Source organism: Phascolarctos cinereus, unplaced genomic scaffold (genome assembly GCF_003287225.1).
Source record: "Phascolarctos cinereus isolate Bilbo 61053 unplaced genomic scaffold, phaCin_HiC Scaffold_5;HRSCAF=322, whole genome shotgun sequence".
Lineage (NCBI taxonomy): Eukaryota > Metazoa > Chordata > Mammalia > Diprotodontia > Phascolarctidae > Phascolarctos > Phascolarctos cinereus.
Window position 1 is genome coordinate 374,244,736 of NW_027555958.1, and position 27,075 is coordinate 374,271,810.

At 40.1% G+C, this 27,075-nt stretch overlaps 1 long non-coding RNA gene across 1 annotated transcript in view; it reads right to left on the minus strand.

Annotated features, from left to right (window-relative positions):
- Nucleotides 1-4,594: 4,594 nt before the first annotated feature.
- Nucleotides 4,595-27,075, minus strand: part of LOC110203609 (uncharacterized) — a 48,296-nt gene continuing 25,815 nt past the window's right edge. The window contains exons 3-4 of the long non-coding RNA XR_002323009.2: nucleotides 9,593-9,743; nucleotides 4,595-5,220 (exon numbers count right to left, since the gene is read on the minus strand). This is a non-coding gene — a long non-coding RNA (uncharacterized LOC110203609). The remainder of the gene's footprint in view (nucleotides 5,221-9,592; nucleotides 9,744-27,075) is intronic.

The following is a 27,075-nucleotide window of genomic DNA, read 5'->3' on the forward strand; positions in this document are numbered from 1 at the left end:
TATATTTACTGAATCATTCTTGCTAAGCAGGTAGTATAGGCTATCACATGGCTTCTTGCCCCTTGTGCTCTCAAGGAAATGGCAGTTGAGTGTGTCAGGATCATCGGAAACCACTTTGCCAGGCTTGCTCTCTTTCCCCAAAATCAGACTCTGTTTATAAGGCTTCCCATTCCCTTTGAGTGTCTTCCCTTATAGAGTTTTGGCACTTTATCCATAGGTGTTTCCACCACTAAGAGATGGCCATTTCCTCAGAAAAATACCAGAATGGGATCTGAGTTCACAGAATTCACACACTCATTTTTCTTGCTGGTGCCTTCCAACCTCCCCCAGGCTAGATGCAGCTGGACAGCTCCAATTACCCAAAGACTCAATTACTAGTAGTCCAAGGAGACAGAAGGAGTGTAAGAGGAAGAGATCCAAGATGAAGGAGAGGTTAACATTGAAAAAGGAGTTCCAAAAGGCACAGGAGGAGAATCAGGCAAGGGAGGCTAGGGATTGTGAGTTGGGGAGTGGAACTGGGCTGAACTGAATGGAGATGAAGGTATAGAGCTTGGTAGCAGTAGAATAGAGCTGGTGCCTAGACCACTGAGTCTGAATGACAGGAATTGGGGAGTGGGAAGTTAAGAAATGGCCTAGAGTGAAGTGTTATAGTAAAAGCATGTAGTCTCATTTAAAATATTGCTGTCATGGGGCTTCACCCAATCAGACCTCCCCCTTATTCACCTGTGAATAGGAGTATGGCGTCTTACTTCAGTAAGACAGAATGAAAGCTTCCTAAATTTCCCACTGTACACTGTTTTAGAAGGCACGTAATTGTGTGGTACACTTTATAGAGTTATTTCTTTCCAAATGCTTACATCTTTTTAATGTGCTTAAAGGGGCAAATTCTCAACTGTTCAAGAATCTTGCCTATCCAAAATGATGCCTTTTCTGAAGGTTCCTGTATAGCTGTGGTTTACTATAACTTTGTGGTGAATTTCTATATATTCCCTAAAAAACAAGAGCCGTGTCTCCTGTTTCTGAATGCCTATAGACAGTTTCTCTTCATTTTCCCAATTGAACTAGCTTTCGTAGGCTGTTAATTAGTTTTTAGGAAGATCTTGGAAATGATGGAAACAAAGCAGATGTAAAGAGTGCTCTTTTATGGGCAGGGGCCCTGACAGTTAGCATGGAGGGCTCTCCAACCAGCTCATGCCCCTGCACTTGCTACACTCCCTCTTGATATGGCATTGGATGGCAAATTCCTCTGTAATATTTTCTGTGGCTGGCAACCATCCTATTTACGTCTCTATAGTATAGGTATAGTCAGTTGTATTCTATGTTAGCTGCATTTCAGTGGATAAGAACTGGAAGTTATCTCAGCTGATACACTCCTGGGTGATTTTTGAAGACTGTGCCAGAAAGCCCTGATCTCTAGTAGACCCTACCAAGATGGAAGGGTTTTGAGTGTGGATCTTGGCAACTACGGTGTGCCTGTCAATTGAAAACCAAAGCACAGTGAAGCTTGTGACCCGAGAGTTGGCCATCAATGATTCTTTTGGAGGTAGCAGCTACTGCACCCACATTGATACGATTGTGGCTCTTTCAAATATGGCAAGCCATTTTGGCTGGAGGCTATGGAGAATGACAGACGAGAACATCTGAGCAATGAGAACAACCAAAGGGGCCTGCAAGCAGAAGACCCACTAATGCTACCAGTCAGATGGAGCTTTAGGAAAATGAAAAGGGTCTATGATGAATAACTGCTAACTCCCAGGAGCTTAGGAATGATGCAGGAGGCAGAGCTGCAGGACACATGGTTGACAACATCCCTGGGACAAGCAACCACCAACTGCATATATCTTGGATCTAGATCCACACTCAACATTTCAACAAAGCTTCCCTTTGTGGCCAAGACCTTAGGAAGTGATTTCATATACTTAACATTATTTTTACCCAGAACCATAAAGACAGAGATTGGTACTGGAGTCCTTATGAAGCCAGGTATAAAGATGAAATGGGTTCTGGGTTTTCATTTGGAAAATTGATAAAGCTGCTTGCTTTCAACTTTAATGAGTTGAAAAAATGTAAGCCCACTGGACTGGACAAAACAGGGGAAGCCCTGTTTTGTATGATGCTACATGCAGTACTGACATTCAATAAACAAGAAATTATAATAGAGTTTTCTAAATGGCTAATTTATTTAAATAGGAAGCACACTGGTAGGGATGCCGGATCTACAATTGTAAGTAGTTGATATCTAGGGAAACACTGGTATCTGGAACTTTTTAGGGACTATGGGATAATTGCATATTGCAGATTAACTTCATGTCTGAGAGACACATGGCTTTAGGTTTCTCACCCTTGGCTAGAGGTGAGTCATTTCATAGAAAAAGACTGCTTTGAGGTAAGAGAACTAAAAACCAACAGGGACAAAGAAAAGCAGTGGAGGAGAAGAAACAGAGACTACCTCCTGTTGTTTGAAGTGAGTTGAACTTAGCAGAGTTCAGCTGAATGGAGGACTCAGAGCCATGACTGCCTCCTGCTGCCTGATAGGAGCCAAGCCCTAAAAGCTATATGGATGACGCATAGAAAAGCCAAGAAAATGAGAGCTGAAAAAATAGCTTAGAATCTGCATTGCCCCTCCCCTCTTCTGAGCTGATGGGAGGAAGACAGACCTTGCATCTGTTGCTTGCAGCTGAGCTGAGGGAAGGAATTTTAAAAGTGTGTAATACTGCCGTAGGTCCCAATAAAAGAGCAGTTTGAATCAAGGAGCCAGCTCAAACCAACAGGTAACTAATTGTGCACACTGAATCCTAAGGAAAGTAAAAATAAATATATAAATAGAAAATAAAGGCCAGCTGCCTAGAGACACGAGCTGCCCCAGGCAGATGTGAAGTCCTTCCTCATGTGCCTCCTTGCTTGGTTTCTATAAGTGTGTTTTCACTCTCCCCATGGACATCAATGACCCAGGTGTATGTGTGAACTTATAGAATGTTATAATTATTTTTACTTTGCATTGTGTTTAGTGGTTTCATAATTAAGTTAATGAGGTTGTCCTCCTTACCAGAGCATAAACCTCAGCTTTCCTCCCAGGCTGTGTGAACAGAGGCCATGCCTTGGGGCCTGAGATAAACACATTGCCTCCCTCCCTCCTGGCTTGAGGACATGGGTCTCCCCTAAATTGGAAATATGCCTTGCCCTCCTCATTGGTTACCACTTGTCATCCCATGGTTGAGCCCTGATCTTAGTGAGATGCAACACACTTTCCAACAAGACCAGCCTGCTGGTCCCAGTCACCATCAGCTTTCATGACTATTACTAAGTGTCTTCCCCTCTCATAATTACCTTGTATTTGTGATATAGATAGATAGATAGATAGATAAATAGATAGATATAATTATATTTAGTTATATCCAGCCCCCTCCTATCCTTCCAATATTCTTACACCTTACTCCCAACACGTGCTGGATCAAGAGACACCCCATCTCTGGCAGTCTCTCATGCCTGAAACCTTTCCCTCCTCCTCCACTCCAACTATTGGCCCCTCTGGCCTCCTTTAAGTCCCAACTAAAATCCCACCTTCTACTTCTACAGGAAGTCTTCTTCAACCCTTCTTAATTCCAGGGGCTTAATTATCTCCTATTTATCCTGTTTATAGCTCGCCTTGAATATATGTCTTTGCATAGTGTCTCCCCTTTAGATCATAAACTCATTGACAGCAGGGACTGTCTTTTGCCTCTTTTTGTATTTTCAGTGCTTAGCACAGTGACTGGTACATAGTAGGCACTTAATAAATATTTAGCAATTTATTAATTTTTATATGCATACATATATGTATGTATGTACATATTGTTATATACATAGTTATATAGACAGTCCTCATTTTACATAAATTTGCATTATACAAATTCAACTTTACATAAAGAATTCTGAAAGAAATCCAAATGAGGATTCTGAATGAGGATCTGAATGAAGGAGCTGTTAGCTGCAAAGATTGCAGAAGAAGACATGGAGGCTTTGGAATCCACGGCCACACCAAAAATGCTGACAACAGAACAGTTGGCGGAAGCATTTCATTATTTGAGTGAATGTTTTTCTTGTATTGAAAAGATGCATCCAAATACTTCCATATTTCTAAAAGTTCAAAGGCTAGTTGAGGATAATATTGCTTGCTATCATCAGATATATGAAGGGAAAAAAGAAAGTCATTGTCCAAATATCTCTCCACAGCTTCATAAAAAATGTTACACAACCAACCACCAGTGATGAAGGCTGGGTGCAGTGGGTGGAGAAGGGGCAGCATACTGCACACCTCTGTTAACTTTGCTGTACAGTACTCAGCATACTTTATCATCAGCTTTACCTTTCATTTCATAATTCTGTTTATTATCATGTACAGCATTTAATATGACCACATTTTAATACATTTAATACATATTACTTTGTGTATACTTTTGTTACATAAGCTAACTGAGGTGAGTGGGTAGGGACAACTTTGCATTACATTAAAATTGTTTCATGCAGACGTCTGCAGAGTGCTCCACTTATGTAAAGCAAGAACTATCTGTAATGTGTGTGGTGTGTGTGTGTGTGTGTGTGTGTGTGTGTGTGTGAAAGCAGGACCTTTTTTTATGGAGCTATGAAGAGATATTTGGACAGTGACTTTTTTCCCCCTCATATATCTGACGAAAGCAAGCAACATTATCCTCAACTAGTCTTTGAACTTTTAAATCATGATGTGTATCATATACACACACAGACACACACACACACACACACATATTATATACACAGACAGTTCTTGCTTTACATAAGTGCACCATTCTGTAGACTTCTACATAAAACAATTTTAATGTAATGCAAAGTTGTCCCTACCCACTCACTTCAGTTTCACTTCAGCAATTTCATTTTTACCTTGGTATTGATTCCCAGCACCTCTCACAGTGTCTGGCACACAGTAGGTGCCTAATATGTTCTTGTTGGTTGACTGAAAATATTCTATTTTTCTCTGCAAGTTGAGATGTGTTTCTCCTAACCTGTGAGGGTTGTTGTTGTTGTTGTTTGGGGTTTTTTTTTTTGCCAAAAATAACAAATTCATGAGTACCTGTGCTTTCAAATTTTGTGTTCCTACTTGAAGGATCCATGATTTAATCCATCTGGGTACTTCTTCTGCCAGGATACCTCAGTCCTTTCGACTGCCATGGCCAAAAACGCAGGTCACCTTGGCCAGCCCTTTAACTGTGGAGACCATTGGTGTCAAAGTCAAATAGAAAGAGGAGCCACTAAACAATACATAAGGCTCCAGGCCACTCCCATATTGACTTACAAAACCACATATTAGCATTTTCTACATTTTATCATGTTTGTATGCGTTAATATTTCCCAATTACATTTTAATCCCACTGGGGCTGCAAGTGTTGTGGGTTGCATGCAGGCTGCCCTCTGCATGTTTGACATCTCTAATGTAGACATTAATTACTTTCCTGATCATGTCTGCAAAACCTGAAGGAAAATGCAAGCGCCAGGGAACTGCTATTGCCTCAGTTATCCCATTCATGAAGCTTGTTCCATCTCTAACATTCTTTAAGAAAATAGCTCATGCTTACATGATGTTTTAAAAGTTTCCAAAGTACTGTCTTCACAACAACCCTGTCAGGTAGTAGAAGTATACTTCCCTGGCCTCAACTCCCAGAGCCAGGCAAACTACATTTCCTCCCTTCCGGTTCTAGGGTTATCCTGAGGGGCTAAGATACGTCTCCTCTACTGCTATTGGATTGAACTCCCATTCCAATGTGTCCTCCCTACTGTTAACATCAGTAATTAGCATTCCAGTTTCATTTAGCCAATTAATATCATTTATCCTTTAAGTAAAAAGATATCGACTGAAGAGAACGAAATACAAACACTTCCACCCAATGTCAAGGGGCACATCCTCTCCCACAACATCTTGGTCTCTGGGGTTAGTTGGCTCATACTTAATGCCTTTTCTGCATAGCTTTGGTCCCACCAAGTTCACATCCAAATCCAAAAAGCACTGCTACACGAGTCCTCTTCTCAGCTGCTCCTTGCTAGACTGGGTCCCCAAGGTCACTCCTTGCTCCTTGGGACATCAACGCTGAACTAGCTACAAGATTGGAATGGACTTGACTCCCAGACTCTCAAAACTTAGATTCTCAACGTTCTGACCTTTTGAAACTTCCATAATCACAACCAATTGTCTTCCCCCAAAACAAAAGAACAAATGCTAAAGGAAAGAACTGAGACTGTGATTCCCATGGCCACTTGTGACCTTTGAGGTGAGGACCTCGGGCCTCTCCTCTTACAGCACTGTATCTCATCAGACACCATTAGCCAAGAAGTCATCCAAAGGGAAGTCACACCCAGAGAGAAGCCAACATTTTGCTTGGCTAGCTTCTTGTGAATCACTCTCATTTCTGGCTATGCAGTCCTCATTAGGTGGTTAACAGACTGGAACCGGTTCCAGAATATCTATGCAAGCTCTAAAATCTCTCCAAGAGACTTTGAAACATCAAGAGTCTCCAGAAGTGAATTTCCCCAGCCTGTTCCCGGGAAACTGCATCACCGGCATCTCTGTATGCTTTTTGGGAGAGGGCAACTTGTTCGGTCCCCTATTACATGAACTCTCAGAGATTAAGTGACTTGCTCATGACCATATGATGTAGTAGGTGTCTGACGCAAGAATCTAATATGTATCTTTCCACAGAAAGTCCCACACTCTTTCCAATAGGCCACAAATTCCTCATTTGCAGATGAAGGAAACATTTCCAAAGAGGTTGTGACTTGCCCATGATCACCCAGGTAATTACTAGCAGCCCCAGGAGTAGAGAAACCAGCTCCCCTGACTCCTGGTTGGCTTCTCTTTTCATTATGCCACACAGATGTCAGGGAAGACACTTTGATTAGAACAATTTAAAAATTGGGACCTGCTTTCACAAAGTGGATGACAGGAGAACAGATAATAAACTAAAGTTCATTTCTCATGGCATAGAAGCTGGGGAAATGAGGGCCAAATACTGTAGATATTGTCAGGTTTGCTGCTCAACTGTTGCTACAAGAGAGGGTTCAGTCTGTGGAGGGTGTCTTTTTTCTTTAAACGACTGTGATGTAAAATAAACAAAAAAAATACATCAATAAGATACATTTTTACTATTATTTAGAGGGTGAGGCAATTGGGGTTAAGTGAGTTGCCCAAGGTCACGCAGCTAGTAAGTGTCAAGTGTCTGAGGCCACATTTGAACTCAGGTCCAGAGCTTTATCCACTGCGCCACATAGCTGCCCCTTAATGTACATTTTTAAAAAGGGGATGGCACAGTGGATAGAACATCAGCCCTGGAGTCAGAAGGACCTGAGTTCACATCCAGCTGCAAAGACACTTACTAGCTGTGTGACCCCAGGCAAGTCACCTAACCCTAACTGCCTTAAAAAAAAAAAGTGGATGGTACATTATTCCTGAATTTCTTGCATATTGTGGTGTTCAGGGGTCCCCTTCCTGAAAGGGTAAGAGGCTTATATTATTGAGCCAGTAATCTTGTTAAACTGCCAAAAAAAAAGTTTAGTAAGCTGTCAGGTTTTTAATTTCCCTAGGCATTGGTCTAGTAAGCTGGTGCTATCACTGTGTCAAAAAGCATCAACACGATGACATGCTAATTACATGCCAATGACACGATAACACTTCACTGTGAAAACCACCAGCAGCAGCACCAGCTCCAGCACCACTGGTACCAAACCAGCAGCAGCATTACCAGCAGCAGAAGCAGCAAGGTCAGCAGCACCACCACTTCCACCAGCAGCACTACCTTCAAGCACAGCAACACAACCACATACCAACATGCCAATTACTCAGAGATATCACTGTGTCAACGTCAGCAACTTGATAATAACATGCCGATGACATACCAACACGCCAGCACTTTACTGTGAAAGCTAGCGACCACCACTAATTACATGCCAAGAACACATTCACACATTACTCTGAAAGCCACCAGCTCCACCACCCCCTCCACCACCATCAGCAGCTCCAGCATCAACACCCCCCCCCAAATACAACAGCATCAGGAAAAACAGCAGCCGCAGCAGCCCAGCACCACCAAGACCACTCCAGTATCTTTGCCAAGAAAACCCCACCTGAGGACATGGAGAGTTATACATGACTGAGACAACTGAACAACAAATGTTTCACTGTATCTGCATTTATATTGTTAATGATTTCTGAATTAATTGATTGATTTTAATCTGGTATGAATTTTGCAGTTGAGGAATTTCAGGTTAAGTGACTTGTCCAGGGTTATACAGCTAGTTAAGTGTCTGAGGCTGCACTTGAATTCAGGTCTTTCCTGACTCCAGGCACAGCCCTTGATACCCTGAGCCACCTAGCTGCCTCTCCTCACTTCTCTGGGCCTCAGTCTCCTCATATGTAAAAAGAGGCAGTTGAATTAGATTGCCTCTAAGGTCCCCTTCAACCACTACCATGCATGATGCATAATAGGTGCTTAATAGATTCTGGTTGTTTGATAAGAAAATGCCAGCTAAGTAAAGCATTAGGAGTCTGTTAGTTCCCTTCATTATGCATGAAGTTGGCAGCCCCTTTCCTCTGAACTGAATGAGATTTCCCTCCCTGCTCTAAAGTTCCATTGTATTTTTATTATTTCACTAATGGCACTTACCATAGTCTCTCTAGTATTGCCGTTGTTTTCTGAACTTACCTCGTCCCTTCTATATGGTGAGTTCCATTAGTATTTATCTTTCTATCTCCCATAGCACTTAACACATTGCTTTGAACCTGATGGGCACTCAATAAATATTTACTGGCAGGGATATAGCTGCCTTCCACTAAAAGTCATTTTATTTGCAAGTCAATACATTCTTTCCAGATATTGATGTCAAGTTTACTGGTCTCTAATTTCTGGACTCATTCTTGCCCTCAACCATTTTTTAAAGATAAAAATATTTGTCCCTTTCAGTTGTTAGTGAATAACCCTATATTTATTGAGCACATATCATTTCAACCTGAATATAGATCTTCTTCCAAATCTGGGAGTATAAAACCTGAGGATAATTTATCTTTGGTGCTTCTTAATGTACTTCTTAATGGTTGTCTATTTTTCTCCCCTTTCACAACAAGATCTCATTTTCAGGCTGTGGCTTATATTTCAAGACAGCCAATGTTTAGACCAATATGTTGCTATAGGTTACACATTGTGTTGGGTGCTAGGGGGAATTAAAAGAGGTTTAAGGTATTAACCCTGCCTTTAATGAACTTAAAAGCCCACTTTCTCAAAAATAATGGGCTCATGATTCAGAAGTAGCATCCTTTAAATACCCTGGAACGAAGACCACCATTTCCCATTCATTTCGTGTGATTCCTTTATTTCTTTCTGAATTTTAATTTGGCTTTTCTCTCTTCCACTGCAACTAGGACTTGCTTTAGTCTACTACTCCCAGTATAGCATTTTGGATAATGAGTACTGGATACAGTAACAGAGGACCCAGATTAAAATTTTGCCTTGACTATTTTATGTGCATGATTACAAAATTAAGGAACATGTATTTTTCACTCTTGAAAAATGTCAAAAATAGGATTCTTACTCACAGACTAATTTAGAAAGGTCCTTTTGTAACTTCCTGTGCTGTGCTTTATCAAGGAGTCAAACACTCTTACCACCATGCTGACAGGATTCCAGGATTCCAGGGCTTCATATGGAATTAAAATCTCTAGAATCTTTCTTTTACTGCAATTACTCCTGTGGAAAACAAGAGTGAGTCTTTCTGAGGCATCTTAAGAATTCGATTTATTTTTTTTCAACTTCTTTGCTCTCCCCTTGACTCCTTTCCCATGTTGAAAACTAAAAGCTTGTAGAAAGGTAGAGAGACATCTATCTGTTGCCCCCTCTGTTCTATTACCAACTCTTTCCAACAAGAAAGGAGTAAGTAATGTTCTGTTTTCTTTTCTTCTTAGTGTCAAAGTGACTTGCCCAGGGTCACACGGCCAGTAAGTGTCAAGTATCTTGAGGCCAGATTTGAAGTCATGTCCTCCTAACTCCAAGGCTGGAGCTCTATCTACTGCACCACTAGCCGCTGCTCCATTTTCTTTAAAGGCAGCAATCTCACCTGCTAATAGCAATTACCAACTGATGGTGAAATTTAAATCCTGAGGTGAAATATTCCTAAGACTCCCAAATATTTGTCATTGACTTATTTAACAAAACTCCAAGTCCATAAGACCAGTGGAGACAATACCCTGGAAAGCAGAGATGTGATGACAGAGATAATGCATAAATTGGAGAGAAGAAAGGCAGTACCCAGGAGAGAACAGTAGAGGGCAGCACAATGACATTATTATAAGTATGAGTTGCCCTGCCATATCTGCCTACTGGTCACGGATGTCCCCTTGGCCACATGGATTTAATGTGTTTGTCTAGGTATATGTGTTCCATGGATACATGCGTTCCCTATATGTATTCCACACAAGCACATTCACTGACATGTGTGCTCTCCTGTGCATGTGCCTACTCCTACGAAGCCCTGGTGATTATAGAAGAGCATCCTCCCTTCACCACTTTTTAACTATTTCATTAATTTTTTTTTTAATCAGACTAACGTCTGTTAGTTTCTGTTTAGTTTCATCAGTGACTGATGGAACTAAATACATTGTTGAGGGCTTATAAGCTGTAGTTTTGACTGGGTGCTAAATTACAGAGTACTTCAAGCCTACAGTAGCTTTTCTGGCAGCCCATGTGGGAGGGTGACCAAGAAATTCCATAATTGGAGAGCAATTCCTTTGGATTAAGATGTTGTGCCTTGTAAATGTCATGCTTTCTCAATTTATTTACTTTTAACCGTATCAGTCATTTACCCCAGAGTATTAATGAATTTATCAGATTCTCTTTTAAAAAAAGATACTGATAAGAAGAAGGGGAAATCCACAAGGAGGCTCTGAACAGCAAAAACTGTATCTTTCACAATTTTCCTTAGGATTCTTATGTGTACAGATCAATTACAAAATATTTTAGTTCCTGACATCAAAATGTATTTTAATCCAAAGGCTAAAATGTTAGATAATTTAATACTTTCGATGCTTGACAAAAATTCAAATTATATAAGAAAACAATATATAGAATGACAATACAATATATAAAATTGCCAAGAAAAATATATACAACGACTACAACAATAAAGTTACCAATGATCGCTTAACAAATCTAGGGCAGCTAGGTGACCCAGTAGATAAAACATTGGCCCTGGAGTTAGAAAGACCTGAATTCAAATCAGATCTCAGAAACTAACTACCTGTGTGATCCTGGGAAAGTCACTAAACCTCTGTTTGCCTCAGTTTCCTCAACTGTAAAGTGCATATAATAATAATACTTATCTCCAGGGTTGTTGTGAGGACTAAATGAGATAATATTTGTAAAGTACTTGGCACAGTGCCCGGCACAATAGTAGGAGCTCAGTAAAAGCTTGTTTTCTTCCTTCTTTCCTCCCTTCCATCCTTCCTGCCTTCCTTAATGGCCTTTCCTCAATCCTCATCTTTTCTGACCTTTCTCTAGCTAGCCTCTGACACTGTCATTCACCATCTTTTCCATGATATTCTCTTCTCTCTAGGGTTTCATGACATTATTCTCCCTCTTTCTATCAGACTGTTTCAGCTTGGTCTCCTTTTGCTGGATCTTCATCCAGATCATGCCCACTAACCATAGGTGTCCCTCTCTGCCAACACTGTCCTGGGCCCTCTTCTCTTCTCCCTATGTATTATTTGGCTTGGTGCTCTCATCAGCTCCCATGGTCTTCATCCTCACTGCTGTGTGGATGATTCCCACATCTACTTATTCAGCCCGAACTTCTCTCTCCTTGACCTCTGATCTCACGTCACCAGTCACCTTCCGGATGTCTCAAACTAGATGTCTCATAGAAACCTGAAACTCAGCATGTCCAAAACTGAACTCATTCTCTTTCCCCTCAACCGCTTCCCTCTTCCTAACTTGCCTCTGACTGTCACAGGCACCACCATCCTTCCAGTCACCCAGGTTTGTGACCGAGGTTTCATCCTCAACTCTGCTTTCTCACTTCCCATCCAGTGTGCTGCCAAGACTTGTCAATTCTATCTTAATAACATCTCTGCTTTATGCTCTCTTCTCTCCTCTGACACTGCCATCACCACGGTCCAGGTCCCCATCATTTCATGACTGGACTACTACAGTAGCCTGCTGGTTGTTCTCCCTGCTTCCACTCTCTCTCCACTTCAGTCAGTCTTCCATTCAGCTGTCTAAGTGATCTTTCTAAAGCCCGAGTCTATTCCTATCACCCCATTCAATAAACTCCACTGGCTACCCAGTTTGACATTCAAAGCCCTTCATAATCCACCCAGCCTTGCTACACCGTATTCCCCTCCACATACTCTGTAATCTAGTGACACCACCCTCCTTGCTGTTCCTCACAGATGACCCTCTACCCCACCGACTCTTCATTTTTACACACTGTCCCCCAAACCTGAAATGTTCTCCTGCTTCATCTCTGCCTCTTGGATGCCTTAATCCTTCACATCCTCTACAACAGGCCTTTCCTGATTCCTGTTAATACTGGTGCTAGATAATCTATTGAATATCTGCAATATATACTGTATACAACATATCCCAAAAGTCTTAGAGCAGTTTTAAGCCAGTAAAGACTAAAGAAAACCTTGTATATCTTAGAAGATACACAAGGTGTCCCAAAAGTCTTAGGCAGTTTCAAGCTATCACAGCTTAAAAAGGTGAAAACTACTCTAAGACTTTTAGGATACCCTATATACCTCGTTTGTACAAGTTGATTACACATTTGTCTCCTCCATTAGAACATGAGATCCTGACAGCAGGAACTGTCTTTTGCTTTTTTTTTGTATCTCCAGCACTTAGCACAGTGCCTAACACACAACAGGCATTTAATAAATGCTTATTCACTTGATCTGACTTGACATGGGATGGGAAGGCCAACATGGCTTACAGTGACATCACAGATCCAGTGAGCCATAGAAATATTCTACAAGATCTACAATTTAAGCCCCATGAGAAAATGTCTTAGTAAATTGTCCCAAGGAGGTATAAACACCGATTAATTGCTCTTTAACTTTAAAACAAATAGGTTGTTCTAATAACAAAACCTCCACAGTAGTTCTTACTGCTGATCACAAGTACTACAAGTCTACCTTAGAGAGAACTAGGCAGAGAGACACAACAGTGAAACAAAGGTTGAATCAATCAATAAATATGTATTAAGCACCTACTATGTGTCAGGCACTAGCTAAGCTCTCGTGACACAAAAAGAGGCAAAAGACAGTCCCTGCACTCGAGGAGCTTACACTCTAATAGGGGAGATTCCCTTCTGGGAAGGGGGACACCTAGTTCAGGATCACTGTGCCCTGGCACCTCTACCAGGAAGATAAATCTGGTATACAGCAGAACTTTGTGGTGTGCTTGACTAGGCAAGTTGCCTTGAAAGTACATTGCAATAGGATATTCTAAGGTGAAGCTCTACAGAAAATATTTCAGTGTCTGCAGCATTTCATTGCTGAACTGATGGAAAGGATTTTATATGAAACTGTGAATCTCCACTATGTAGGGCCTGTTTGATTTTTTTTTTAAGTATACGATAAATTTAAAATGTAGCTTTCAAAGCCTTCCTGATGGCTGTGATACCTTCTGGGCTTTTTTCTGTTAACTTCCCTTTAGGGGAAGTGGGGGGAACCCTATCCATAGCCTTCCTATCCCTCTTACTTTCCTCCTCCCAAATGAAAAAAGAAAGAAAATTTAAGCTCATTTTATTTAGTGTTTTGCTAAATTCCAAATAAAATTAAGGGAGTTGGTGGGAATACACAGCCTCTGAGGTCCATTCTACCGCTAAAGTTATGTTCCTATCAACAAACAAACATTTCATTATACAAAGAACTCAAAAGATTACAATAGTAATAACTTACTGTTTGCTTATAGTAAAAAGAGTGAATTTCATCTAGAATTATTTGGCCACAAAGTATGAGAATGATGAAAACTACTTAGCTAATGCCTATACTTCTCTTTCTGCTCTAGAGGGCAGAGCTATTGCTGTAGACAACCTCAGCTGCTAACGCAACCATGACCTTCTGTTTTGTGGTTTATTTCATATTTCAAATTTAACATTGTAGTTCTAACACTGCCCTGCCTTTCTCTGTCCCCTTCTGAACTTCCTTAGGCATTTATCTGTTTATTCTTTAATCATCTGCAGATATTCTTTTCTTGTATTCTTTTGAAACAAATCACACAGTCAAACAAAACAGATCTCCACATTGGCCACTGCCTCTCCATCTGGAAGGGAGTAGCATTCTGTATCAATAGTACTGTACAGCTGAAGAAACTGAGGCCCAGAGAGGTAAATTGACTTGGCTAAGGAAAGTATTCAGAGGTAGGATTTCAATCCAGGCCCTATGATTCTGGAGACAATGCTCTGATTATTAAATTCATGAGACAGAGAGATAGATGGATAGATAGGCAGGCAGACAGATAGATACATGAATAGATAGATTTGTGGATGGATAGATAAATAGATGGATGGACAAAGAGAGAGATGGATAGACAGATAGGTAGATAGATAGACAGACAGACAGACAGACAGATGGATAGATAGATAGATAAAGGTAGATAGATAGATAGATAGAATAGTTTGGCCATTAGCAATGAATATATACTACTACTCCATAATAAAAGCTGCCTTATCATTTTGCAAAGGGATTCTGGATGCTCTCAAAGGATAAGGATGAAGCTGTAATTAACTCAGTGCCTCTGTATCTCTGGGAAACTCCTGTTCATTGGGTAGTCTGGTTGCCTTAGCAACTGAGGTTGTGTACAGCAACAGCTCTGCCCTCTAGAGGAGAAAGAGAAGTATAGGCATTAGCTAAGTAGTTTTCATCATTCTCATACTTTATGGCCAAATAATTCTAGGTGAAATTCACTCTTTTTCCTATAAGCAAACAGTAAGTTACTAGTATTGTAATCCATTTTAAACACAGAATATACACTGTTAAATTTTTATCAGTTTTCAGACATTTTGATCACATTCTTTTAACAGCTCAATTCATAATTCAACCACATCCAGATTAAAAGGAAAAATTACTTCTCCAACAGTATTTGGTACAATGGTTTCCCAAATTTCACAATATAAACTTTTTTGAAACAATAATTTTTGAACTACGAAACAAACTTATTACCAAGCAGGTGACACCAATTCAGTTGAATTGTCTTACATAGAAATTCATTCATTTTATATTTCCAATATATAGTACTTACATTTACTCACATTTTCCTAGGGCTTTCTCTGTGCCAGGCACTATGACAAGCACTTTGCAATCAAGTGACCCTCACAACAACCCTGAGAGGTAAGTGCTGATATTATTCTCCTTTATACATTAGGCTGAATGTCACAGAATGGTTTGACCTTGAGTATTTGGGGGTTTTTCTTGCATTAGGTCCTGATTCACTACAGTTATCTTAAGAGGAAAACATATCTCACTGAACATAAAACCACATTACGATATAGTTACAGAAGCTTTAACCAAATCCAATCTGGATTTATAATTACCAAGGGTAACATTTAAATCTTAATTTTTCCAAGGTCCTACTCTTTCCACTCAGCTCATATTCAAAAAACTTCATGGTGGGACTCCCAGCTCTGCATAACTTTTTCCTTATTTCTTTCGAATCACCCAAACAGCAAAATCAATTCCTTTTATTTTCCTAACCTAACCCCACCCAAATACCTTCCAGATACTTTAAGAGGCCAATAAAGGGCACATCTTATCTTACCCTGAGGTTTTTCAATTGCAACCCTGGGAAGGTCAAGAGGACAGGACAAGTGGTAGGCAGGAAAAGCAACTTACTAAAATTTTTGTGAAGGCTGTTAGCATAACTATTTACACTAGACCAAAGAAGCTGATATCACTTAGTTAATTTGTACTTGAAGAAGACATGATGAGCTCAATGATCTCAGAAAGGCATGGAAAGACTCAAAATGGTGGAGAGAAAAAGGAGCAGAACCAAGAAAACATTGCATACAGCAATGATATTGTCTTCAGAACAATTTTGAGTGACTAAGTCATTTTGACTATAATAAATGCACAAATTAAAATTAAAGGACATGTGAAGATAGATGCTATCTGCATCTAAAGAAAGAATTGATAAATAGATGTACAGAATAATTTTACACACATACCTACTTATGTCTAATAATAGCCATCTCTAGGGTAGAGGGGGAAGAAAAGGAAAAAAAGGGAAATTGACAAGACTACATTATTGTATATTGAGGAGGAATGGCAAGTTGTAGATGGCAGATTTGCAGTTTCATATGCAATCATCTTTTTATTGTACTATGTTATGGAAATGCTGGTTTTATTCCATAAATTAAAACTTAAAAGAAAAAATGCAAAAAAGGACATTCAGTACTTATCAGACATTTCTCTCAAATCTTTCATATCTCAATGAAATTTAACCTTCAACCCCTTTTCTAAACTCCAAATTATCTTTTCCTGTTCTCCTTACCTTCTCTCTTGAAAGTACCCTTTCATTTGACACTTACAACTCCTCATTCCTCTATTATTTATACTGACTTTTTACTTTGTCTAATTTTTATTTTCCAGTCATATCCCAGGCCATCTTTGTTCCACTGAGTTTTTTTTCTTCACAATTTAACCTAAGTTTTTATTACACAAAACTAATTAACTGCAAGACTGTTGCCCTTGGGGTTCTTAAAAGCTTACAAATTCATAGTCTATTCCAATTATCTTTTGATGACCTTGCTTTTAGTCTATCTAAGCAATTTCTGTTCTATCTTTCACAGAATAAAATACAATGACAACATGAAACATTCCTATTTTTAAGCTGCTCCTTGAGTTAAACAAGTTTCTAAAAAAGAGTTAATAATACACAATTAAATTTAAAGTGTGAATGGCTTTTACTTTGGAACTTCAATATTTTCAAACTAGTTTCAGTTTTCTTTTCCTAATCAGTGAAATCACTTTCCTTCCTTGCACTAAAAACAATAAATCAGTCACACTCCAGCGAAAAAGTGGTAAGTGGCCTAAACATTGTTTACATGTAACTTTTACAAACTCCCTAAAACATTTTAGCATTTATAGGAATATTCAAACCACAACCTGGAAGTTCATAATAATTTTAGTCTCTAATTAGTTTACATTCCTACCGACTAAGAACAAAGATTCCCTTCCTGCTTCCCCAACTTGAAGAGTTAGGAATGGAGAGATAAAGAGACTATCTTTCTGAAAACTTCAAAAGTTCCTCAAAAGAATTTTTTTTCTTTTTTTTTGCACTCTTTTCCCTTTGGCTAATCAGGCCAGGAAGAAGTTGGTTTGATCTACAAGAAACACAGATACGATAGGACAGACACATGAATGTACTTGCTGGTAAAACTTCTTTCTTTCTGAAAGTCTGCATCAGAAAGTCAATGTGCCAGGGCAACTAGGTGGTGCAGTGGACAGACCACTGGCCCTGGAGTTAGGAGGACCTGAGTTCAAATTTGGCCTCAGACAGATGACACTTACTAGGTGTGTGACCCTGGGCAAGTCACTTAACCCCAATTGCCTCCACGTGGGGAAAAAACAGTCAACGTGCACAATTTTCAGAAAGCACTCTCAAAGCCTTTGAGAGTCCTTTCTTTGGGCTAAATAGGGAGCCATCTGAATTCTCATATATTTTAGACCACTCTTTACACAGTTTGAGAGCTCTATTTTTAGTCATCCCCTTCTAAACGGGCCTGACTCCAAGCCAATAAGAACTTCGCTAAGGAGATGTCTATCTGAATCTCTTGCAGTTTTAGATCAAATTTCACATAATTTAATAGTGCTTTTTTTTTTCATTCCCCATAGAACTGGGAGCTTCTTGTAGTCCCAAGATATAAGAAATTTCTCTAGGGGAGTTCCTCTCATAACTTTTGGTATGCTACTATCACACCCTATTATTCCCTTAAAAGGACTTTCCCACTAATGTAGAGGTTCCCCAAACTGTGTGGTTTACCAAAATTTTTATTCCCGTAAGGGACTTTCCCTGCAGGTGCTTCTCTACTAATGTAGGTAATTCCTCAACAATGAGGGGGCTTACCTTAGCTTGGAAAAAATTTGAGATAAGTTAAGAAGTCTGACCTCTGTGGCAGTCCTCTATTGAGAAGTCCTCCAGTGGGAGTGCTATAGGGAGTTCTCCTGAGAGGCTGTCTTGGGGCTGAGGTCCCTCTCTCAGCCACCTGGATGGCTTGACAATTGTTTTGAATAAAACTGAGAAGAGACTGAAGAACTGAAATCTGAGCATATCAATTTATTAGTAAGGCTAGCAGTTACATAAGAAATCGGGTCCAAGGCCCCTCAGTTGTCACAGAGACACCATTTGGCTGTTAACATGGCTTTCTTACAGTCAATAATAAGAAATAAATCATCTTACACAACCTTGAGTAACATGGGCATTCTATCTTTCTGATTGGCCAGAATTTTACAAATCTTGTGGTTATATCAAGAATATCCCAATACATTCTTTGGTTATTATAAGAACATACCATAAGACATGTGGCACATTTCCCAGGACATAGGCACATATGCAGTTAGCACTATCCAGTTTTCCCAGAAACTACACGAACAAAGCACAAGAATACAAAATTTTAAGCCACAAAATGGATGCTTTTCACAAAGTGAAGGTTGGTTTGATTCTTTCATCCCCACCTCAATCCCACCCCCAAAAGCATCAACCATTCACACAAAAGCAGGGACTGTTTCCCTTTTTCTCTGTATTCTGTATTCCCATCTTATCACAGTACCTGATATGTACTAGGTAGTAGATAAGACATTCTTGTTGATTGACTGATTAAAAATACTCCATTTTCTTTGTAAACTGAGATGACACTCCCAACTTTATGTAGCCCTAAGGGTTTGTTTGTTTGTTTTTTACTTTCAGAAGTGACAGGAGAAAAGAAATATATCATGAATGCTTGTGCTTTCAAATTTCCTATGTAAATATTTTAAGGATCCATGATTTAATCCATTTGGATACTCCCTCTACCAGCACAGGTTCCAATCCCTCTACACCTTAGTACATGTTCAATCCTCCTCCCTTCTCTTTTCAGTTTCTTTTTGTGTATTAGATTTTAAGTTCCTTGAGGATAGGGACTGTTTTTCTTATGTGTAACCCCACTGTTTAATACAATACCTGACATTTAGAAGGTGCTTAATAAGTGTTTATTGACCATTGACTGACCCATGATCACATAGGCTTAGTAAGTGTCTGAAACAAGAATTGAACACAAGGCTTCTTAACTAAAAGTCCAGAACTCCTCCCACTAGGCTACAGACTCCTCATTTGCAGATGACTAAAAGTTTAAGTGACTTGCCTACAGTCATATCAATAGTTAGTAGCAGATCTAGGATTAGAAACTAGATCTCCTGACTGCTGGTCCCTTTATCTTTTCATTATAGACAGTTCTCACTTTACATAAATGTCTCATTCCACAAATCTCTGTGTAAAGAAATTTTTGTGTAATGTGAATTTGTCCCTACCCACTCACTTCACTTAGCCTATGTTACAAAGGCATGCACAAAATCTACCTTTTACAAGTCTAAAATATACTAAATGCAGACATATAAAATACTGTGCTATGATAATAAACAGAATTATGAAATGAAAGGTAAAGTTGATGACAAAGTATGCTCGGTACTGTACAGTAAAGTTAATATAGGTGTGCAGGATGTTGTCCCTTCCCCACCCACTGCCCTATGCCTTCATGCATGTGCAACACTTTTTTGAAGCTATCCAGAGATGTTTGGATAGTGGCTCTCTTTTTTCCTCATATATCTGATGATAACAAGTAATAGTTTCCTCAACTAGTCTTTGAACTTTGAAAAAACCTTGAAGTATTTGGATGCATCTTTTCCAACTGTTTCCCTGTGAACCTTTTTGGTTTGACCTTGGGTTCCAAAACTCCCTTTTCTTCTTCTGCAATCTTTGCAGCTAGCAGCTCAAACAGATCCTCATTCAGAATCCTTCTTTGGATTTCTTTCAGAATTCTTTACATAGTCAAATTTGTGTGATGTGAATTTACATAAAGTAAGAGTTATCTGTATCTACATTGCCTCTTAGGAGAGTCACTTTGAAAAAAATGTTTAAAAACTGACCTGTTTTTCAAAAAGATCAGAACAAAAGAATGAATACTAAAATAAGCCTTCTTCCTCATGGCAGAGAGATGGGCAACTGTAAGGTAGGATGCTGTATACATTGTCAATTTTGTTGCTTAATTGTTGGTGGTAAAAGAAGGGTCAGCCTTTGGAGGTCATTTTTCTTCCATTACGGACAAAAATGGTGTTTTAAAAAATTGGATGGTAGGCTATTTCTTAAACTTAATTTCTAGTCTGTTGCAGTGTTTAGGAATCTCCTTCCTGAGAGGGTGAAAGGCCTAGATTGCTGAGGATCCGTTTTTTGGTTTGTTTGTTTGAGCATATGAAGGGCAGCATGACCTATATTGATTTAAGGGATCTTTGAAAGACAAAGCCGTGGAAAAGGTTCACAAAAGAATCAACATCTATTTATAACTTCCCAGAGATTTCTGGGTAAGTGGTACCAAGAGCCCAGGACCCAGCAGACCATGGAAATCCGGAGGCAGCATGTAGGGGAATAGAGTTGCGGGCTTGATGACAAATTTCATGTCCCCAGGACACAGGGGAGGCCAGTGACAAGGTACCAATTGGGAAAGTGTTCCAAGCAAGGGCTGACGTTCCTGAATCCCGATCCAACCTTTCTCCAAGGGAGACTTTAGTTCCTGCCAGGAAGGGAAACAGGATGTGGAGGCTGACCATTCTGCTCCCCTTAGAGTAAGGAGGCACTGGGATATAATCATATTTATCTGTTCCCTTAAATATTATTAGTCTAGGGGATGTGATTTTCATATTCAAATTAACTTCTGATTCCTATTTTGTTATTGGGAGAAGTGGGACCTCAAGCTTTATATCCAAGATTTAACTTCCTTTCCACTGAACACAATTTCCACAATGAACACACACATAGTACTTCACCAAGAAACCCATTTATCCAAATCAGTAGCAAAAAAATCTACATAAAGCAGCTTGGGAATCTATAAGAGCTGGTGAGCTGCAGTGTTTTCTAATGTCCTTGCATATTTATCTAGTAACCAGAGCCTGCTGAGAGAAGAGTTGAAAAAATTTTAAAGATATTTAAGGACTCCTCTTATTCCACCCCATCCTTTCCCCTCCCTTACGTGAAATCTGTCTGTTCCTTCTAAGCCCAACTCATATGTTAGTTTTTCCATGAAGTCTTCCAAGATTCCCCAGAACTGTCAAATTATTCAGAGGTCAAAGAAGGAAGCAAAGGGGGAAAGGTCATTAAACATGAAGCTTTGGAAGTTCACTGGTAACCTTTGAAAGTATAATTTTAGGAGAATAATAGGGGTGGAAGCCAGATCACCAGGGTGGAGAGTGGACATGGAGGAGGTGTCAAGTAGAGGAATCTTTTGAAAATATTTTGACCATGAAGGGGAGGAGGAAAATAGGGTATAACTGCATGTAATGAATGGGTAATGAAAAGATTCTTTTTAAAGGTTAAGGAGACCTGAGAATTTTTTGTTTGTCAGAAGGGAAGGAGTTGGGGAGAGGGAGAGATTTAAGATACATAGGAAAAAAGGCATGATAACTGGAATTCTGGCAGAGGCAGGAGGAAATGGGCCTAAGGACACAGATGGATAAGCATTAGCAAAGAGTTTGGTTGAGGAAAGAATGGGTGATGATTCTGAAAAGGTTTAAAGATTGGCCCGGGGAGCTGAGGGAATTTATATGGGAAAGGCACAATAATTGAATGGAGTAAAAACCTGAACTCATTTGGGTGTGTGTACATATTGTATGGGTGTGTGTTGGAGGGTGTTGTCTGAGGCTCGAGGACAAAGGAATGAAATCACAACTCCTTCAAAGGAGCAAAGCAAATTACTAGGTAAAACTTTCCTTTTTGTCAGTCACAGGTAGTGATCAGACTTTCTTTTTTTTAATTTTATTTTTACTTTATTTCCTTAGTATAAGTTGTTTTTAAGCTTTCAAGATTTCTGTGGGTTTGGAAAGGGAGAAGATTCCTCCTTATGCTGGTTAAAGAGAGGTGGCTGGTATGTCTGTGGGCAGAATGTGGCTTAGCAGTACAAAGGAAGCTACCACAACTAGGGAGTGGCCTAAGGGATTAGAAAGGGGAGGAGCAGAAGTGCCCTGGGAATGACATAGTGCAGAATCAATTAAGGACATCCAGGAAACTGTGTCACTTCACCTCCCCCGCCTCTCCTCCAGGGGTTGCAACTACTATGGGGTGAGGTATACTCTCCTTTTTATTTTCTAACCTTTCCTCAGGAGTTGAGGAAACAGATAAGAACACTGGTTTTGAAGTCAGCATACCAGTTCTGGTATTTCCTCTATTCAAAACCTTGAAAAACACTTCTTTCCTGGCTAAGTTTTCCCAAAGCCTTCTTGCTCGTTTTAATGTACTGAGATTTGATGAATGAACCTTTATCTGCACTATGCTCAGCCTTCTTCTTTTTCAGAATGAAACTGCTCATCATTTTAACCTTTTTTTACAACATCATTTTAATCACTTATCTCTGAACTTTCTATAATATCACATAATTTTGTTAAGGTCTAGGAACCAAACTGCACATAGTATATTCCAGGTGCTGATATGTCACAATAGTATTGTAAAAAGCAGCTTTTTTGTGGTGGCTAAGAATTGAAAACTGAGGGGATATCTATCAAAGAGGGAACAGATGGATAAGTTGTGGTGAATGATTGTGATGGAATACTATTGTGCTGTAAGAAATTATGAAAGGGATGGTTTCAGAAAAACCTGGGAAGATTTGTATGAACTGATGCCAAGTGAAGTGAGCAGAACCAGGGCAACAATCTACATAGTAACAGCAATGTTGTAAAAATAATAAACTTTGAAAGATTTACAAGTCTGATCAATACAAAGGTCCACAACAGCTTCAAAGGACTCATAATGTGAAATGCTATCTGCGTCTAAAGAGAGAACTGGTGGACTCAGGGTGCAGATTGACACACAGTCGTTGGTTTTTTTTCCTTTCTTTATTTTTCTTTCTTTTTTTTTTCAGAACATGACTAATGTAGAAATATGTTTTGAATGACTTCATTTGTACAATGGGTATCATATTTCTTACCTTCTCAATGAATGGGTGAAGTGGGAGGGAGGGAGGAATATGGAACTGAAAATAAAAATTAAATTTTAAAAATGCTATAAGTCTCTGTTTTCTTTCTTGATGGGTCCAACATTTTTATTGACCTTCCAAGTTACAATGGCAGCTTGAGCTGTTGTCCTTAGAAAGAATTCACAATAATACTGAGTCTTTTCTGTGCTACAATTAATAATTCAGTGCCCTTCATCCCACAATTGTACTTCAATTATTTAATAATTTAAATTATTTTTCCATAAGTACACATGCTTCCCAGGAAAAACATCAACTCCACATGGAGCCAGAACCAAACTCTATTCACATGGGGGCAGGGACCTGATTGGAGGACTTGAAGGTAGGACTCCTGACTCTCTTATTGAACAACTCGGTAGCTATCTGTGAGTTTGTGTTTCTACTTTCCCTTACTTGCCAATAAAATTTTTTTGGAACTAAGGGAAAGTTAGAAAGGATTACATAGACAAAGTGTACTCTGGTGGCAGTTCTATGGAGAGAAAAAGAAGAAAAGCCACACCCCAAAAGCAAGGCAGCATGTTACAGGAGAAAGACAAATGGATGGAGTTAGAAGATGGGGGTTAGAATCCCAGCTCTGCAACTGACTGCTTCTGTGACCTTGGTAAATCACTTCTCCTCCCTGACACTCAGTTTTCCCACTTGTAAAATGGAGAGAGGAGGCAAACTGGATAGTTTCTAACTTCCTTTCCAACTAGTAGCTACCTTACACATAGTAGGCATTCAATGCTTAATACATTGATAAGAGGATACTTTTTGAATTTACAGAAGACTCAAGGGTACTTAGGAGCTTATATTAGCCCCCTGCCTTCCTGCAGGAGGCAGGCAGCCCTCTGCTCATACTCCCTCCTGAACTGAATGAAATCTCCATTTCTGCCCTGAAATTCCACTGCACTTTTATTTCATTAATGGCACTTAACCACAGTGTGTCTTCAATTACTGTTATTTTCTGTACTTATCGTCTCACTTCTACTTACACTGTAAGATCCTGTGATATTTGTCCTTCTGTCTCCCATAGCAATTAGCACAGTGATTTGAACCCAATGGGCACTCGATAAATATTTCTTGAAAGTAATAGTTGCCTTCCATTCAAAGTTACTTTATTTTCAAGTCAATACATTCTTCCCAGGTATTAACGGGAAGTTGACGGGTCTCTAATTTCTGAGGTCATTCTTATCCTCAGCCATTTTAAAGAGATAAACACATCTGTCTTTTTCCAATTTTTAGTGAATAACCATTTATTTACGGAGCACATACTATTTTTGGCCTGAATATAAATCACATCTCACACACACACACACATCTGGTGTAGGTTTCTTATTCTCAGTATTTTTCAGTGGTTATCTGTTTTGTTCCCCCTTTCAACAAGATTTCATTTAGGACTGTTGCTAATAAAAAATATCCCAAAACTCGTAATGCAGTTTTAAGACCTTAAGATTGTACTAGGGCTTTTGGGACATTCTGTATTTTGAGGCAGCCTCAGTAGGCTTAGACCACTCTGGTTCTATGTACAAGATATTGTACATACATTCCTGCCCAGTCCCCACAGTCATCATTGAGAGGAGAAATCACTGTGGAGAAGGGGCCCACTTTCCTTATCACCACCAATTGCAACTGCTGACCAGCCGCCAGCAACAGGTAGATAAGCACAGGATCTCTGAGCATGGCAGCACCCTCCTGACCACTGCTCTTGCTTCCAGACCAGTCCTCATACCCATCATTAGAGAAAGCAACTCCTGTGAATAAGGAGACAGTCACCCCCGCCAACTGGCACCCCCAGGGCAGACAAGCCAGCCTTGGGGGAAGAGACAGGAGGCCACATGTTTGAAGCAGGTTAGGCCACACTTAATCACCCTTTTCCCTCAGACCTTAATAGCACAGAACTCTGAACCCAAAAGCATTGGGAATAACTTGGCTTCCAGCCCAGTGCCCTCAGCCATCATCCTGGGAAGCAACCTCTGATGAGATGTAGTCTGGCAACTGCTTCTACAGATGCTACAGCCATAGTTACTGAAGACCTGGAAAAGAAGCCTCATCAAAGTCCCTGGCACTGTCAAGTGGTTCACCATTAGAAATTGACATGGATTTTAATGTGGAAATCACATTAAAGAGGCATTGTCATCTGTACTAGAAGGATGATAAGACTCTTCCACTGATTCACAGCTGAAATGCTCCCAGAGGTATTATCTCCCCCATCAGAATGAGAGCTCCTTGAGAGTAGGGACTGTCTGACTTCTCTATTTGAAACCCTAGCACTTAGCACAGCACTTTGCATACAGTAAGTGCTTAATAAATACTTCACTCATTTGTTCATTGTGCTAGGTGCTGTGAGGAATTCAAAGAAGTGGATATTGCCCCTGCCTTTATGAAAGTATAGTCTGCTTTCTCAAAAGTAATGGATCAAGACCTTAAGTAGCACCTTTTAAATACCCTGGGATGAATGTCCCTACTGACTTTGTGTGTTTCCTTAATTTCTTTTCATATTTTAATTTGGCTTTTCATTCTTTCATTGCAACCATAACTTGCTTCAATCAAAAACCTTAGTATAGCATTTTGGACATTTTGGATGGCTTGACTAATCACAACTGCTTCTATTAGGCCAAACTATCCAACCTCCACCTTTTTTCCTCTACTTTGCCTCTAGTTATTAATATCTGCTCCAGGTTATATGGTAGAAGAAAGGAACCTAAAAAAGGGAAGTAATGTTGCAGAAGAAAGAGGGGGAACATGCTTGCCCAACTGCACTGTGTAGATGTAGCAAAGCAGAAAAAATGTATTTCCTAAGGCACTCTACCCACAACTCACCAGGCTCAGAAAGGCAATTTAGAGCAAGAACTAGGAAAGAAGGTTCTAAGAAGTGTTTCCCTCCTCCAGACCCCAGAGGTTATAGTGATAACCCTAAAAAGTGGCAGTTTCTAGTACTGTTGTTCACAAATCCCCAGTACATGTACTTCCCAATATCAACCAACCAGTTGTTATCAACTAGCCTTTACAGAAGGGCGGAGCCAAGATGGCAGAGTGAAAGCAGTGACTTGCTTGAGCTCTCCTCCAAACCCCTCCAAATACTCATAAAAAATGGCTCTAAACAAATTCTGAAGCAGCAGAACCCACAAAAAGGCAAAGTGAAACAAATTTCCAGCCCAAGACAACCTGGATGATTGATCAGAAAGGTGCAGCGCAGCGCGGCATGGGCGCGCAGGCCAGAGGGAACCTGGAGCAGGCCTCAGAGAACTGAATTGTGGGCAGCTGTGGAGGTTTCCAGACTCCTCAATCCACGAATGCCAAAGACAACTTAGAAGATCAGTGGGAAAAGTCCGTTTCTGTCTGCTGAGAAGGAAGGTGGGGTTTCAGCTCCATTCCCGAGCATGGGCGGGGGGGGGGCAGCTGCTTCCCAAGCTTCCGACGCACACACTGAGGGGGAATCTAGTGGCTCATCAGAGAGGGACTGCAGGGATCTCTTTGCCAGTGCTGAGGCAGGAATCTCTTGCTTTGCCCGTGTGTGGATCTGGGTCACAGTTCTGGCGGGTGCTGGGGTGAGGAGGAGCTGGCTGGTGGAGCTTGTAGTGGCTGTGGAGAGGAACCCTCCTCACAGTTACAGGACAGAAAGGAAACTTGTGGTCACAGGCCAGGAAATGAGCAAACACCTCGCTCCTTATCATATCACCTTGGAAGAACTGAAAATTTACAGGTCCCTACAAGTATCTCTGAAAACAGCTGTACAAACCCCCAAAGCTTGGGACAGTACATTCTCCACATTGGAAGCAGACTCTTACCTTAACAAAGAGTTTAAAACTCAAGTAATTGGCTGGGATCATGAGC